The following is a 15,304-nucleotide window of genomic DNA, read 5'->3' as shown; positions in this document are numbered from 1 at the left end:
TTGCAATTTTATGTATTATGCATTTTACACATGAGTAAAATAAACATAAAAATATTTATTGTGAGTCAGGTCCAACAACAATTCTAGTAGGCATTCTGTGAAATTTTAATAATAAAGTAACAAATGTAAAAGAAAAAATATGGGATGTCTATCTGACTTATGATAAAAAGGAGTTTAAAAGTTTTTTTGTTTCCAAAATCTCTTTATTTCAATTTTCTTTTTTTCCAAATAATAACAACAATACAGTAACTCAAAAACACAAATAAACAATACATATACATATCTAAAGAAAACAGACAACAATCTCATTTCGAGAAAATTATACATATATATATATATATATATATATATATATATATATATATATATATATATACAATATGTGCTGATCATTGCTTTATTTCAGATTCTCTATGCCACATACATATTCATTATACCCTAGCTACTGTAATCAAAGATCATTTAACTGTGATCTGTTGACTACAGGGATCATATAATTTTGCACACAAACTGATTTCCTAGCTCCTCAAGAATAACAGCTTTCTGAATGGGCAAATCTATCATGTGTGACTGTGATAAATGAGAAAAATTATTCTCACAATAATGCATTTAAGCCTGTGTGGGTATATGTGTATATACATAAAAAGAGTTATTTTTATTTATTTATTTTACTGTTTGTAATAAAAGATTGTTCTTATGGGCATACGGCATTAATAACTGGCAAGTATAAAACTGAATCTTTGCCAAATGAAGACAGAGAAGACTGCACAAAAAATTAAGCAATTTTTTTGCACCACAGATAACTAGCAGTCATTTCTAGTGCAATGGAACGATTACTTCACAGAACAAACTTAGCTTGTAAAACTGAAAAATTACCACAATCATTTAACAACAAACAAAATGAAAACCTCAAATAATTAATAAAATAATTACTTAAAGCAATCACAAGTGCATCCTGTACTGTTTTCTAATGTCTTTAGTATACTACATTTCTAAATGAAAACACTTCCATTATTTTGCACTAAAATATAATTTATCAGACAGTTTCAAACACACCATGCTTTTAAGGACAGTTCAAAGCCAGGAGACTATCTGCATTATCTTTAGTGTCCATCAAATTTTCTTGAAGATGTATTTTACTTTTTTTGGTGATCTTTCCTATAATATAGAGAGCACAAACACATATAATAGTATGAATTATGCCTAAAAAAATTGCAATTGTCATATTGGAAAGTGTCTAGGTAGTGCAATGCAAGTTACCCTATTGTCAGAAAAAATATTCCTCCAGTGATATAGGCCACTTTTTAACCAAATTAACATAAACTATATTTCATGACAATATAAACTTCTTAAGAGTAGTATTCATGAAAGAAAACAAACTACTGTATTTTTGTAATAGTATTAATCCACAACACAAAACCACCTTCTTTGCAAATATGTTAACACTTAGTCAACATTTCTTGTCTGGTCATAGAGGACATCTTGCTATAATCTAATAGTACCTCAACAAGTTCACACCCTGTATCCAAAACCATTTTAATAACACTGTCAGCCTCCTTTAGGAAGTGTTCCCTTTCCATATAAATTTATCTTATTCTGAGAAGCACCCTGTATGGTACAAGAGGTGGGAAGAGTGATGAGATTTCCCATGTAATAAACTGATGGAATTGTGGAATGGTGCTAACACACGAACACGTTTTCAAAGACGAATCCCAAAAATGTGTTCATCTTCACACTTATTGTAAGAAAAGAAGGCACAAAAGTAATTACACTTCAAATATTGAGAGCAAATTTCATCACTATCATCTGGCAAATAACACTGAGGACTAATTAGACAAACTATTTCTGGTCATTTAGGGTTTGTTTGAGGCCCTTAACCTTCATTTGCTTACTGTATGACCTGTAGTATGTCACTTAACCAGACAGTGCTTTGGGGTAATTGGGAATTTGGGCTAGGTTCCTTAATTGCCTCCTAGGCTAAATAGCTTTTAACAACCTCTACTCTAAATGGGCACCCCATTACCAACAAGAATTAGATTTTTTATATGTTTATCATAATAAGCACATTTCTTACAAAAATCATGCTGATAGTTTTTAATTAAAAGCAAAAACATGACATATTAACATATTGTGCAAAGCTGGTTCCCATAGCTGTTTATTTATGTTAGTGATAATGATTGTATGTCACTTGGTTGAATGAGAGTTTTGTTGACTTTCAAGAGTCTGAATTCCAATGGTTGAAATAACTTTTTTGTATCACAAATAAAAGAAACACATGATAAAATAAAAATGACCCTATTATTTTTTAAGTTGTCTTGCAGGGAGCAAGCCCACCTGTACCCCCACACCCCATTATTTGAATAAATTAACTCCATGGTCACACAGCTATGGAAAAAAGTGAAAATACCACACCCAGGGAATTACTTTCAAACTACACCAGCGCAGCATTTTTGTAAAGTTAACTACAGTCACCAGATAAAGCTTATTAATTTATTTCTACATATTCTACCTCTGTTTTACAGAACCAGGCTAGTTATGTCACTGCAACAAAAGGGAGATACTACCAGCACAGCTATCTGAAATTTTGTAAATAATTATATGTCATTTGTGAATATCAACATGATTCATCCACTTGTGTTATAGATGTATTAGAACTGCATGTCATATTGTACAGACGTGTGCTGAAGAGATATTTTGTAAAGTACTGAGCAGAAATGTATATGCAGTATTGTAACTGTTTAGATGTGTATATTTTAACAGGGGAGACTGAAAAACAGGATATTAACTTGCAAAACTTCAGAAGAATAGTTGAAATTAAGTTACTTTATGGCTTGGCCATAAACAAAAGAGATGTTATCTTTCAGTTTCAGTGCAACAGGAGACATAATGTCTAGAAATAGAAGTTTTTTTGTATTATCTTTAAATGTAATATAGAGGAATGCTAACTATTTTATGACTTTCACCATTTGCCAAAAGATCTGAGGTCTATGTATTTTCATTGATAGATGCTAAATGTTACCAGCTGCAGTGGGGGTTTTCACCTAGGATAGTCAGATGGCAAGAAGTGATGCCATGCTGCAAACTACCTCAGCAGTAATGTAAAACCACAAATAGCTGAGCGCAAAAGTAGAAATACCACAAACAGGCAGGAAACAGGATCCAAAAAGTATTTAATTCTTCTTTAGCGCCTCGATTTAATCAGTCTTCAAAAAGTACACAGGACAATAGCAAAACATTCCCCTTAAATACCCCTCCCTAATCAAACAATTAAAACAGCAATAAACTAATTAAATCAAATATTTCCAATTCATTTCACAATTAAGGTCATATGGAGCCATAGTATTATACTTCAAAATGAATAAAGATTCCTTAAAAAGCAATTTATTCTTTAACATTTCATCATCACCTAATTTAAAAAAAACTTTATCTAAAATAGTAGCTTGCAGCAACTTGTAGTCACTTTTGTGATACTGCATAAAGTGCATTGCAATAGAACTTTCCACTCTACATTTCTTTATGTCTCTGCCATCTTCTTGTAATCGATGTTTAAACATTCTTTTAGTCTCCCCAAAGTATATTAAATTACATGAACAACATAAAGCATAAATAACACCTATAGTGGTACATGAAAAATTAGCTAACACGGTAAAATTCTTATTACCCAATTTATAAAATGTTTGAACAAGCAAATCGCAAATGTTACATTTCCCACAAGGAAAAGTGCATTTAGATAATGGGTTATTTATTAAACAGAGATGTCCATGATTATAATTGCGGCTGGGCCTTTCTTTGGAACACCAATTGTAAAGCATTAAAGACGGGATCTTTTACACGCCAAAAGGGAGGCTTCAAAAAGAATGCTACAGTATCATTTTCCTCTTCTGAAGGTTCATCATTCACTATGGACTCAGAGAATGAGTCTAGATCCTTTCCATCTTTACCACCAGCTCAAAAGATTCTGGTGCATCTCTGTTACAAACTTATTAATCTTTTCTGTCCCTCCTTCGCACACAAAAATCAAATCATCTATGTAATGAAAATAATTCTTAACATGTTTCTTAAATTCCTGCCTAAACAGAAACGTTATTTCAAAGAAAGGCATAAAAAGATTTGCAAACATGGGGGAAAAAGGTGCCCCCATGTTAGTCCCCTGTTTCTGTCTATACATTTCATTATTATAAAGAAAGAAATTATTCTGCAGACAAAATTCTACTATCTCTATTATGAACGTAGACAGAGGGTTGTCCCCTAAAAAATATGATATAGCAGTTAAACCATCACTATGTTTAATGGATGTGTATAGACTTCTCACATCCAACACAATCCAATACATCTCCCTTTTCCACTCAATTCCAGCAATCTTTGTTAGAAAATCAAAACTATCCTGTATATAACAAGAAGTTTTCTTTGCATAAGGAAGTAACTTTTTATGTAACAGTAAACCCGTATTATGTAAAAAATAGTTGCATGCCGATACAATCGGTCCTCCTGGAGGTTCTCTCAAGTTTTTGTGGATTTCTGACAAACAAAAAAATACCACTACTTCTTTATCATTAGCTGCCAACTTACTTTCCACATCCTTTTTTGAGAAATAACCTAAACATAGACCTTTTTGTAATAGTTTATTATATTTCCCCATTGTATTACTAAGATTTAATTTTGCACTATTCTCATATACTTCTTGGTTACTTAAATGTTCCATACACATTCCATGTTATTGTATGGCATTCATTATAACAATTCAGTTACCTTTATCTGCTGGTTTAATTATTAGCTCATTGTTATTCTGGAGCTCTATTAATGTCTTCCATTCTTTATAAGTTGTTATAGTTAATACATTTTTTATTTTCTAATACTTTCCTACATATATTTCAACCTTCAAAATTAACCATTGAGTTGAAATGGGAGATGCTCTGGTTCTGGAAAGGAGGCATAGACTTACTAACTACTGGGATACCGAAAGTATTCACTAAACAATAAGCATTACATTTTGTCATTTCATCTTCATCACATTGCTGCTCATTATCTTCATTACATGAATAAAAACTTTCATCAGAAAATTCATCAATTGAATTCATTTCATTATCATTCTTATTTGCTTTGTTAAAGAAAAAACATTTCAAATGTAATTTACGAATAAACTTAAAAATTTCTTGTTTAAAAACATGTATCCATGGAATAACCGTTGGAATAAACTTCAAGCCTAAAGTTAAAACTGTGTATTGTTCTTGTGTTAAATTACAGTTGGACAAATTTAGTACATTCAAAGTAACATCATTCTGTACATTACATCTATCAATGTTTAAATTTCTTACTATTATATTGTCCGCTTCTATAGTCCTTATTGTAGAAGCCATTTGAATTATGGGCAGTATATCTGCTCCGTTTCTGGCCCTGCCGTTGTTGACCTGCATGGTTCCGAAAACTGTTTTGGTGCTCAAATGGTTGTTGTAGCAGTAGTAAAGGTGGATAGTCTTCTTCTTAGTTCTCTGCAGTATTGATCAAACCTGAACCATCCGACAAAGCAAATGACACTGAAAACTTCTGCTGCTTGTCGCCATATTGCTTCCGTGGTTTGTCTCTACGCTGACTGGTTGGCGTCATGAAAGCTTGTCCCCGTTGTAATCATTGACATCTCTCACCAGTTTTTTCTTTTTATAATTCACCAATTCAGTTTCCAGTGTGCTTAACTTAGTATTGATTTTACTTAAAAAAATTACTCACATTCACTGCCCCAATAGAATTAGTAATGGTATTAGATAAAGTTGCCAATTCTTGTTTCATCTTTTTATGTTTTAATTCATCTCTTTTCAGCAAAATTTGTAGCCACTCCATTACACATTTGTGTGAAGCTGCCAACCAATGGCCCCTAAACTGCTTGTCTGCAGGACATTTTTCATCAAACGGAGTGCTCGGATTTTTGACAAAATGGAGATCCCTTGGAGTAATGTCCAGCTCAATATACCTCTTCAGGCTCAAAATATTGTAGTGTACACGGGTCTCTCTCTCTCTAACAGTTTTTCAAATTTGTCACACAGTTCTCTCTTCTCCAGCGGAATAGTGGTTGTGTTTCATTTGGATCCTGGTTGTTCATCTATCAAAGAGAGGTGTGGTGGCATTGTTGAGGACTACTTTATGTTTATGCAAACATAAAGAGAGTGATTTTCTGCACCATTTAAGGTAAGAGTGACTAGGCTTTGTTTGTATCAAGGAAGGGGTGGCAGTCATGTCCAATCCACTGCTCTCTGCTTAAGTAAATGTGCAAAAAAGCATCCATCAGTGTATTATGTCAATTAAATGTTAATTAAATCATTTAGATCCTTTCCTAGTGACTGCTTCAAGTAGTCAGGGAGCTCATCATTTCATTTATGAATGATTTTTAAAACTACTTTTAAAGAGAAAACAAAGGTGTACAATACAGTCTGATAACACTAAATATTTATTGCAAATTGTTATGATTATAATGTGGTTATTTTATATACATTGTGCGCATATTTGAAATAACAGAGACCCCCTTATTACTTATAGTCATCCCAAGGCAGGTTTTGGCACTTTAAATCCTGAAGCTATTAGACTCTTTACCAAAGGAAGAAAGCAAGTAGAAATGTTAGCAGGTGTGTGAACTGTAATAGTTTCTGTTGCATGCTTATGTAAGCATGGAGGACAGTTATGGAATACATAGTTGTAAAATTAAAACTAAATATACACAAGCCCATCTTTGTGCTGCTGCCTTTCTTTTTTGTTTTCCTTTTTTCAACATATTTCTTATTTCTGGTCACCGCCATGTAGTCGTATTTGGTATTGACCATATGTGTCGTTTATATTTCTGTGTAAGGATGCTTGAGATGCTTCTGGACTACCTTGTTGAGTTTAATATGTCATTCACTGGCATCAGTGCTGGTAATGTATCTGTTTCTCATTGGTTATCTGATACTGTTTGTTGTTACAAAAGTTTGAAAAGAGAGTCCTAGTTTTGTTGTTACAAAAGTTTGAAGAGAAGAGTCCTTTTATTTTATATTTCATGTGAGATTGCAGCATATTTGTATTGTTTGTGCACATAGGACATATATTTCAACTGCTCAGGATGTTTTGCCTCATTTCTTGTGATGTTCATAAAGTGTGTGGCCACGTGCAAATTGTTGAGGACCACAGTTAAAAAAGTGATACACATTTGAATTTCAGAGGTCATATCCTTCAGGAAATGCATACTAATCCAAATCCAGTTATTATGGCAGCTTTCTAAGTTTATATAAGTTAAATAATAATGTATTCCTATTCTTTAAGGTTTTGCCCCTAATTCTTTCAGAGGTTGAGAGATATGAGATGGTTTAACTTTACATCATTGATCCCAATATGGGCAAAACGGCTTCCACAAAAACCGAAATGCAAATGTCTCCAACGTTGAACTCCACATAAGCAAACAGCAAAACCTCGCCCCTTTTTGACCCATGGTAGCACTGGTGTGGAGGTGTGGCGTGGCCATAAATGTCTAAATTCAACATTTTTTCGACATTTGAGAAGTTTTGCGGTTTTGGTTTAGTGGAAACAGTTTGATTAAGTGCCCTGTCAATCATGTGTGATTGAAGATATGAAGGTAAACCGTATGAGATATCCTGCAGTCATAGATGTTCTTCTATAGTATCTCCCATTTAACCCACAATGCATATGTTGCTGTCGTCTGTGTACGTAACATGTTCTACTAAACAGACATTTAAAGCGCAAGTATATTATAAACTGTGCAAGTGGTTGTCATACTGGACACATACCTCTCAATCTCTCAGAGCAAGAAATCTGGACAACACCAAAAATAATGGTGGGACAAAGCCCCAAAAATAGGGACAGATTTTAAACATTGCTCCTCCTATAAACTCAGATAGTTGCTAGAATAACAGATTTTACATTATTATGTATTTTCTGATGGATATAAAGTTCTAAAGTTTGAAATTCAAATATCTGCCATTATTTATTATTATTTAGTGACTTCAGTCTTCATGTTGGTATCCTACAATTCCATTGGAGTGGGTGGGTTTACATGATTATGTAGGGGAAATTTTATGTTAATCAGCATCCCAATTTTTGGCCAGTTATACCTACTTTCATGGGCCTTTGTCCAGATTTTTGATGTTTCCAGGTTGAGAGGTATGAAAGAATGGCAGGTTTTTCAGTACTTTTCATATAACTATTCCTATGGCAGCATGTCTATGTGTAGGGCTAGAGTTTAGAAGGTCCTGGATTCTAGTAGAGAGTCTGCAACTTTTCCTTCACTTTTTGAGCTACATCGTTGCATATCACAGGAAGAGAGAAAAGTAATAACAAGATCACCTGTGTTTACCTTATTTCAGTACTGGTGTGCCCAGCAGCATGTAGGTGCACATCATCCACTAATGAGCAACAATGGAGTTGATATATTCAGTAAAGTAGCAGGTGCTTTTATAGGTGCTAATTACAGCATAAGCAGGTGATTTTTAGTATGGTGTGACTATTCAACAAGCTATAAAGCATCCATGAATCTTACATTCTGGTTTTACCTGAATACTTCAATACCATGGGACAAAAGACAAGGAAATTTTAGGTTTGAAATAAAATTGTGTCAGCTGCTCCATTTGCCAGGTAAGTCCTGAACCTGGCATGTATTCTTTAATAATATTATGGCATATCATTGTATTACTTAACTTGGTGCAGTAATGAAGTAGATAGTGGTGGCTTTGTACAGAAAGTACCTTAACATGTGACAGCAGGCACTTATTTTACTTCTTATTCTTCTTATTTTTCATTGCACTTTTTGCATGATGCACTGCATAGCACAAACAATAGAAGTGGGGAACAGCTGTGTTTATCTGGTTTGCATGAAGTGTGGCAGATCACCTAGGAAGCAGACAGCCAAAAATTGGAAACATATACATTCAATTAATTCCCTTGGCCATCATGAAAACCTGGACTGGAGAACAGATGGTACTGGGTTCCAGTACAGAGTGTACAACCTTTGTTTTACTGCTGTGACATTGCAGTATACAGCAATGAAGTGCAACATAGACAACTGTTTCCTCACAGTTCTTGTGGCAACAGGTGTAAGTGTAGGACTGCCATACACATGGTTTTCGGTTTGAATACAGCATATTCCATATAGTATTACTTTTACTGATACAGTAATTTATGTATTATTACATTCATGATCAGATGTATGACTGCAAGTATACTGTGTACTATAGTCCTGTAAATGTATTCCTGCTATCTTGACCGCCATGGCTTTAACTTTTTCAAAAAACAGATACACAGCTGCCTATGCATGCAATTGCTTGCCACTATTGCATTCTGCTTAGCAGACATTAGCAATGTGGCTCACATTTGCACACTGCTTACCTACATGCAAAAAGGTATAACTTGCATGAGTGTACACTTTGTTAACCATCGTGCAAATCCGCTGCTCACTGTGCTATGGAACTGTATATATGATGCTTTCTTATTGGTGTTTATTTGCCATTTCCTTTGTATGACATAAAATTACATGTGAAAACATAGCAAACTGAGGGCATATTCTAAATATATATCATATATTCACAATACATGCACATATTGTCCCCCCACCCCCCAAGCAGCCCAACCCTGGAGTATCAGTACTTTTTTATACACATATATCAACCACACTACAAAGTGTAATATATAATGTTGTGAGCTTCCTCATGGACAGGGCAAGGGGTGGTGACAACCTTGTTCTGCTAAACTCAATCATCCAACTATGCTCAATAAGGGTACTTGTGTTTTTCCACAGCTAGGCTTCTACACACCCTAGTGCTGTTAGGCTACTGGCCTCATATGAACCTATGAATCTATGCGCCTGTGCAGGCCTCCTAACCTGTTGTCCCCCACATGGCCTGCTGATGTCATCTATGATAAGTTCACCTGCAGCCATGTAAAAATCAGACTTGGACCATGGTGCTTGCATAGAACACTGTGTTCTGTAGTCTGTGCACTTAGGTAGGGGGGTTGTTCTCATTGCAGCCAACTTGGTGTGCGTGTGTGTGTGTGTGTGTGTGTGTGTGTGTGTGTGTGTGTGTGTGTGTGTGTGTGTGTGTGTGTGCGTTTCTACCCAGCAGAGTAAACATGCTATCCTACAGCTACTGCTTCAATGGCATGGCTTGCTAGCATTTTGATACTTTCACAGGCCTGCACATCACTTTCATACAACCTTCACAACCTCTTGTCTCCCACATGGCCTGTTGATGTCATCCACTGTAAGTTAACCTGAAGCCATATAAAAGTCAGATTTGTGTTGTGGTGCATGCATAAATTACTGTATTTCTGTAGTCTGCGTACTTAGATAAGTAGGAGGTCTATTCTCACTGCAGTCAGGTGGATTAGTGTGAGTTGTTACTTGACTTTAAAGAGACCATTTTTCACATGCATGTAGGGCACTGTTATTACCATATACTCAACAGACAATACTGATGCCATTGGCTATATCAGATTATTCCATATGCAGTCATCACACCAGATCATGATAAGACACTGCCTGGAGCCCAGGCAGACATAACCTTAGGTTCATAGGTTCATAGGAGGTTAATAGGCTATTAGCCCTAGTGCCTTTATAAGCCTAGCCATGTTGTACCCTTGTTCCCTTATTGGCCAAGTTGTATGGTCTATATTTGCAGTGCTAGTTTATGATCCACACCGACTGCCCTTATCCAAGAGAGACATAGGTGACACCCCTGGATAAATTTACTGTTTCCCATCCAGATGTCTAATTTATGTTTAATAGGCTCATTGAGATGCTCTGTTTTATGTGACTTAGGAGTTTGTTCCAGAAGAGTGGCAATCTCTGGGAGACAAATATTTTTCTCCAGCATGTCCTGTTAATGTTGTAGCTAGGTTAAGATCCCTAGAGTGAGTGAATCTTGTCCCATGTGACTTGCATATGTGCAGCATTTTCATTAGAGCAGGGTCCAAGACTGCTCTATAGGCCAAGCACAAGAATCCTCTCAGCAGCCTATAAGATACAGAGTATAGTGACAGGGTCTTCAGCCTGTCCATATATGTCATGTGTTGAAAGCTCTGGATTTTCTTGATGAGAAACCTTTGAGGTCTCTCCAGCTGCTGCAGGTGTCTGGTGAGGTACTTACAGAAGAGGGGTATTATACTATTAGTCGTCTGATGAGGGATGAGTACAGGGGAGTTATAACATCCTTAGCTCTGGAGTGATACCCTTACTTAAGAGATGTGCAGCATAGAAGGCATTCCTTACCACTGTGGACACATGTTAATCAAAGTTAAGGTTGCTATCAACCTGTGTTCCCAAATCTCTCACCATAGGGTGTGAGATAAGGGGGATACTGTTAATATTGTAATTTGCAGGGGCTTCAACTTTGCCAAAAAGGACGATAATGCATTTTTTGCTTCAGTTAAGTCTGTGCCTTTGGCACCAATCATTTCTCTGTGTAAGCCCCTTTTTAGTATGTCAACATCGTTGGAGGACTGAATGATTGCACCCAGTATGCAGTCATCAGCGAACTTGGTAATAGATTCCAAACAGTAGGGGACCCAGCACAGATCCTTGTGGTATACCACTGGTAACTGACCTGCTGATAGAGGTGACATCTTCTGCTTTGAATGTATGCTTTCTGTTGGTGAGCCACTTGGCTATCCATCTAGTGACATATGGGTTAATTCCCAGCTGGGTGAGTTTCTCAATGATGCCTGAGTGGGGGATTGTGTGAAAAGCCTTGGCTAAGTCAAGATAGTCTATATGTACTGATTTGCCTTCATCCAGGGGTTTGGTGACATTCTCGAAGAAGTCTATTGGGTTTAATAAGCATGATCTACCTTTAAAGGTGTAAAACTGGTTTAGGTCAAGAGTTTGAAGGTCATCTATGTCTTTGTTGATAAAGTCCATGATGATTTTCTTCAAGGTCTTGCAGATAAGGCTGGTTAGGCTTATGGATCTATAGTTCCCAGGTCAGTTGATGGACTCCCTTTGTGACGGGAATTACTGTTGCTGTTTTCCACTCTGCTGGGACAAAGCAAGTACATGGACTGTGGTTGAAGAGAATGCCAAGTGGTTCTGCTAGGTCCTGTTTTAGACCATTTAGTAGGCAGCCTGTGAAGTTATCCAGTCCCATAGATGCTGTGTTTTTGGCCATGGAGAGTGCAGTTATGAGCACTCGTTGTAGATTCTAGGTAGAGGACTGGTGACTGGTATGCTTTGGGGTATGTCTGGTGGGGGGGTGAAGTTTGCACCAAATTTGTCTGCTAGCAGGTTGGCAATGTCCTCAGGGTCAGTATAACTTGTACTGTCTACTACTAGTTAGGCACAAAGCTGGTCCTTCCCTTTTAGATTTCTGATGTAGCTTAGGAATGCCTTGTGATTATCCTTAGCTAGAGATGTTAGCTTAGCTTTCTAACTGGCTTTAGAGGACTTTTCAAGATATCTAATTTGCTTGTTCAAGCTGTGGAGGGTGTTTTTCCTTTACTGAGTCAGTTCTCTTTTGTTCTTAGACATTAGCTTCTTCCTCTTGTTGTGTAACCTATTTATGCTTAATGCCTAGGACAGTGCTTGGTTTTTGTGAGGACCTTTGTTTTGATCTGTTCAGGTACAGCTGAGTCTATACATTTGTATAGGTGTTTATATGGGGCATTTGTGTACCCCTCTGCTTAGCAGTCATTGTTGACAGTGGTAGCCGGGAGTTTGAAATTATTTATGCCATCATTTAGGAGGCCATAGTTTGCTTTGCAGAAAATTTTCATTCTTTTTACTCTTGAGTGGGGACATGTATGATTCTTACTTCGAACGAGACTGATTTATGATCAGACCTTACCAGGGAGGGAAACACACAAGGGTAGTGCAGTTCATGAGTACTAAGTGTAGGATATTCGAGCCCCTTGTGGGGGTTCCAGATCAATTGCATTTCCAAAGTCTTAGAATTTTAGGGCAGGTGTGTCTGTGCTCATATGACTCCCAGTCGATGGAAGGATAGTTGAAATCACCCATGAAAATGGTGTTGAGTGTATAGTGAGTAACTCAAGTAGGTTCAGGTAGGCAGAGTGATTCTTATGGTTCATGGTGGGGGACCTATAACTAACAATGATATGGAAGGGGGGTTTAGCTACAGTTAGTTGGCCTTGGAGTAGCTCTAGGGAGACATACTATATGACCAGTCTTGAGATGTATTTTTCTTTAATGAAGATGGATACACCTCCCCCATTGGTTCTTTCATGCTCTTTTTGAGGTCTGAACATATGTAGAGTGGCTGTGGAGCTTTCTGTTGTCTTGAACCATGTCTCTGTGACTGAACAGACAACAGCGTCTTGCAAGGTAAGGAGTGCTTTCAGTGAGTGTAGTTTCTGATTTAGACTGCTAGCATTAAGCAGCCTAACCTTGAAATTCTCTCTAGTGGATTATTTTTTGTCATTGTTATGACAGGTGAAACCAAAGCAGCATTGTCTGTCAACCACATCTTCCCAGGCTGACAGATACTGGATCCCACTGGACTGACACCAGAAGCTAAGCCAATTGTTGAAGTTCATCATTTTTTGTTTATACTGAGGTATCATCCTGTGTGAAGGTAGAATGGTGCTTAAGGCTAGTGACATAATTGCCTGGGACACAAAATCTGAGACCTCATGTCAGTCTTTGGATCTACTTCAAAATATTGAATACTTACTTTGTTGAACCCATTTCATCGAGCCTGACTTAATTGAATCTCATAACATGGAACAATGAAAATGGACACTGGGAAATGAACCACTTGGCCACCATGGTGAACCTTGCCCTTCCACCACTGTAGTGTGATCTTGGAGTTGGTATATTTAGTTGGTGGGGGTGTGGGGTGAAACCCCCCCCACTTGGAAGTTTTTTTTGTTTTGCTGTTTGTTGTTTTGTCCTGGTGGTCGTGTGGTTGTTTTCCCAGGGTTCATTTTCATCATTCTGGGAGTTCAATACAATGAGGATTTCATGAAATGAGGTTTGATGAAGTGGGATTTGACAATGTCAGTATTCAATATTTTTAAGTAAACCCACTCTACATATGGTCCAGTGAGGTATGTCTCAAGTCATTCACTCCAATATGGATTATGACAGAAACATAATGGTATTTGTTGTTGAGAGAACTGAGTCCATGAGTGATCAGTTTATTATTGAAACCATGAAACTGCATACATTGACTGGCCTCAATGTTGAAGCAAAATGTGGAAAACCACAATAGCAAACAAGCAGCACACTTGAAACTGAATACATCGACTCCTGTAGTTTGATGTATTCAATATAGCAGGAGCTGATGTCAGTCACCCAAGCTATGCTCAGTAATGTACCATGACACTCTAAAGTCAACAACACATCTATTTTACTATTTTTCAGGGGGCAAGCCCCCTGCACCCCCTCAACACACACACACGCGCACACACACACACACACACACACACACACACACACACACACACACACACACACACACACACACACTGCAAATTATATATAAGAACTCCAAGATCGCACTACAGTTAGGACATGGGTTAATTCCCTGTTCATCACTGAACCGCTATCTCCACTCAAAATCCCAAACTCAAATTCTGAAATTATACTACCCATTTGGTGGTGTGTAGTCAATGTATTTTGGTTCACAAAACTGTCTACTTATAAACTGCACTTTGACAATCCTACGCGCAACTGACTGCTATTCGCAAATGTGATAGTAAACCGAGTGATCTGATGGATCCTAACACCTGACAGGCAGCTGACCGTTACCTTCTCTTTGTCTAGCCTGGTGAGGGGAACATCTGTATGTGTCACTATGGAGTCATCTTTGACCAAGACATTTGATTTTGAAGTATTTTGCCTTACGGGCTTATTGGCTGTGACACTGTTGTATGTATCATTGTGTGTACTGGATTCTGTTGAGTCTGCAGTGTGTGCAGTAAGTTTGCACTTGGGAGGTCTCTGATCTTTATGTAGGCTTCTAGAGAATACCTCTGTATATGTGGGTTTATGTGTTGTGAGCTTGTTATGTGCAAGCGGTGAAGTGTGTGTACTTACAACCTGTTTGATATTTATTTATTTTTAAATTTATTTATTTAACATTTGTTAACCAGGAAAGTCCGACTTGGAACAAAGCCAATTTTCAGAGGAGCCCCAGGGAGAAATGCGCCAGACGCATGTCTGTGTAATGTGGGATGAAACCGGAGCACACAGAGGAAACCCACATGAATGCAAGGAGGACATGCAGACTCCCCACAGAAGGCACTCCAGCCGAGAATCGAACCTGAGAACCTCTTGCTGTGAGGCAACAATGTTACTGCTGCACAACTGTGCCATCCA

The sequence above is a fragment of the Protopterus annectens genome, chromosome 5.part1, assembly GCF_019279795.1.
Source record: "Protopterus annectens isolate FY-2018-M chromosome 5.part1, PAN1.0, whole genome shotgun sequence".
NCBI lineage: Eukaryota > Metazoa > Chordata > Ceratodontiformes > Protopteridae > Protopterus > Protopterus annectens.
This window is presented reverse-complemented; position numbering follows the sequence as displayed.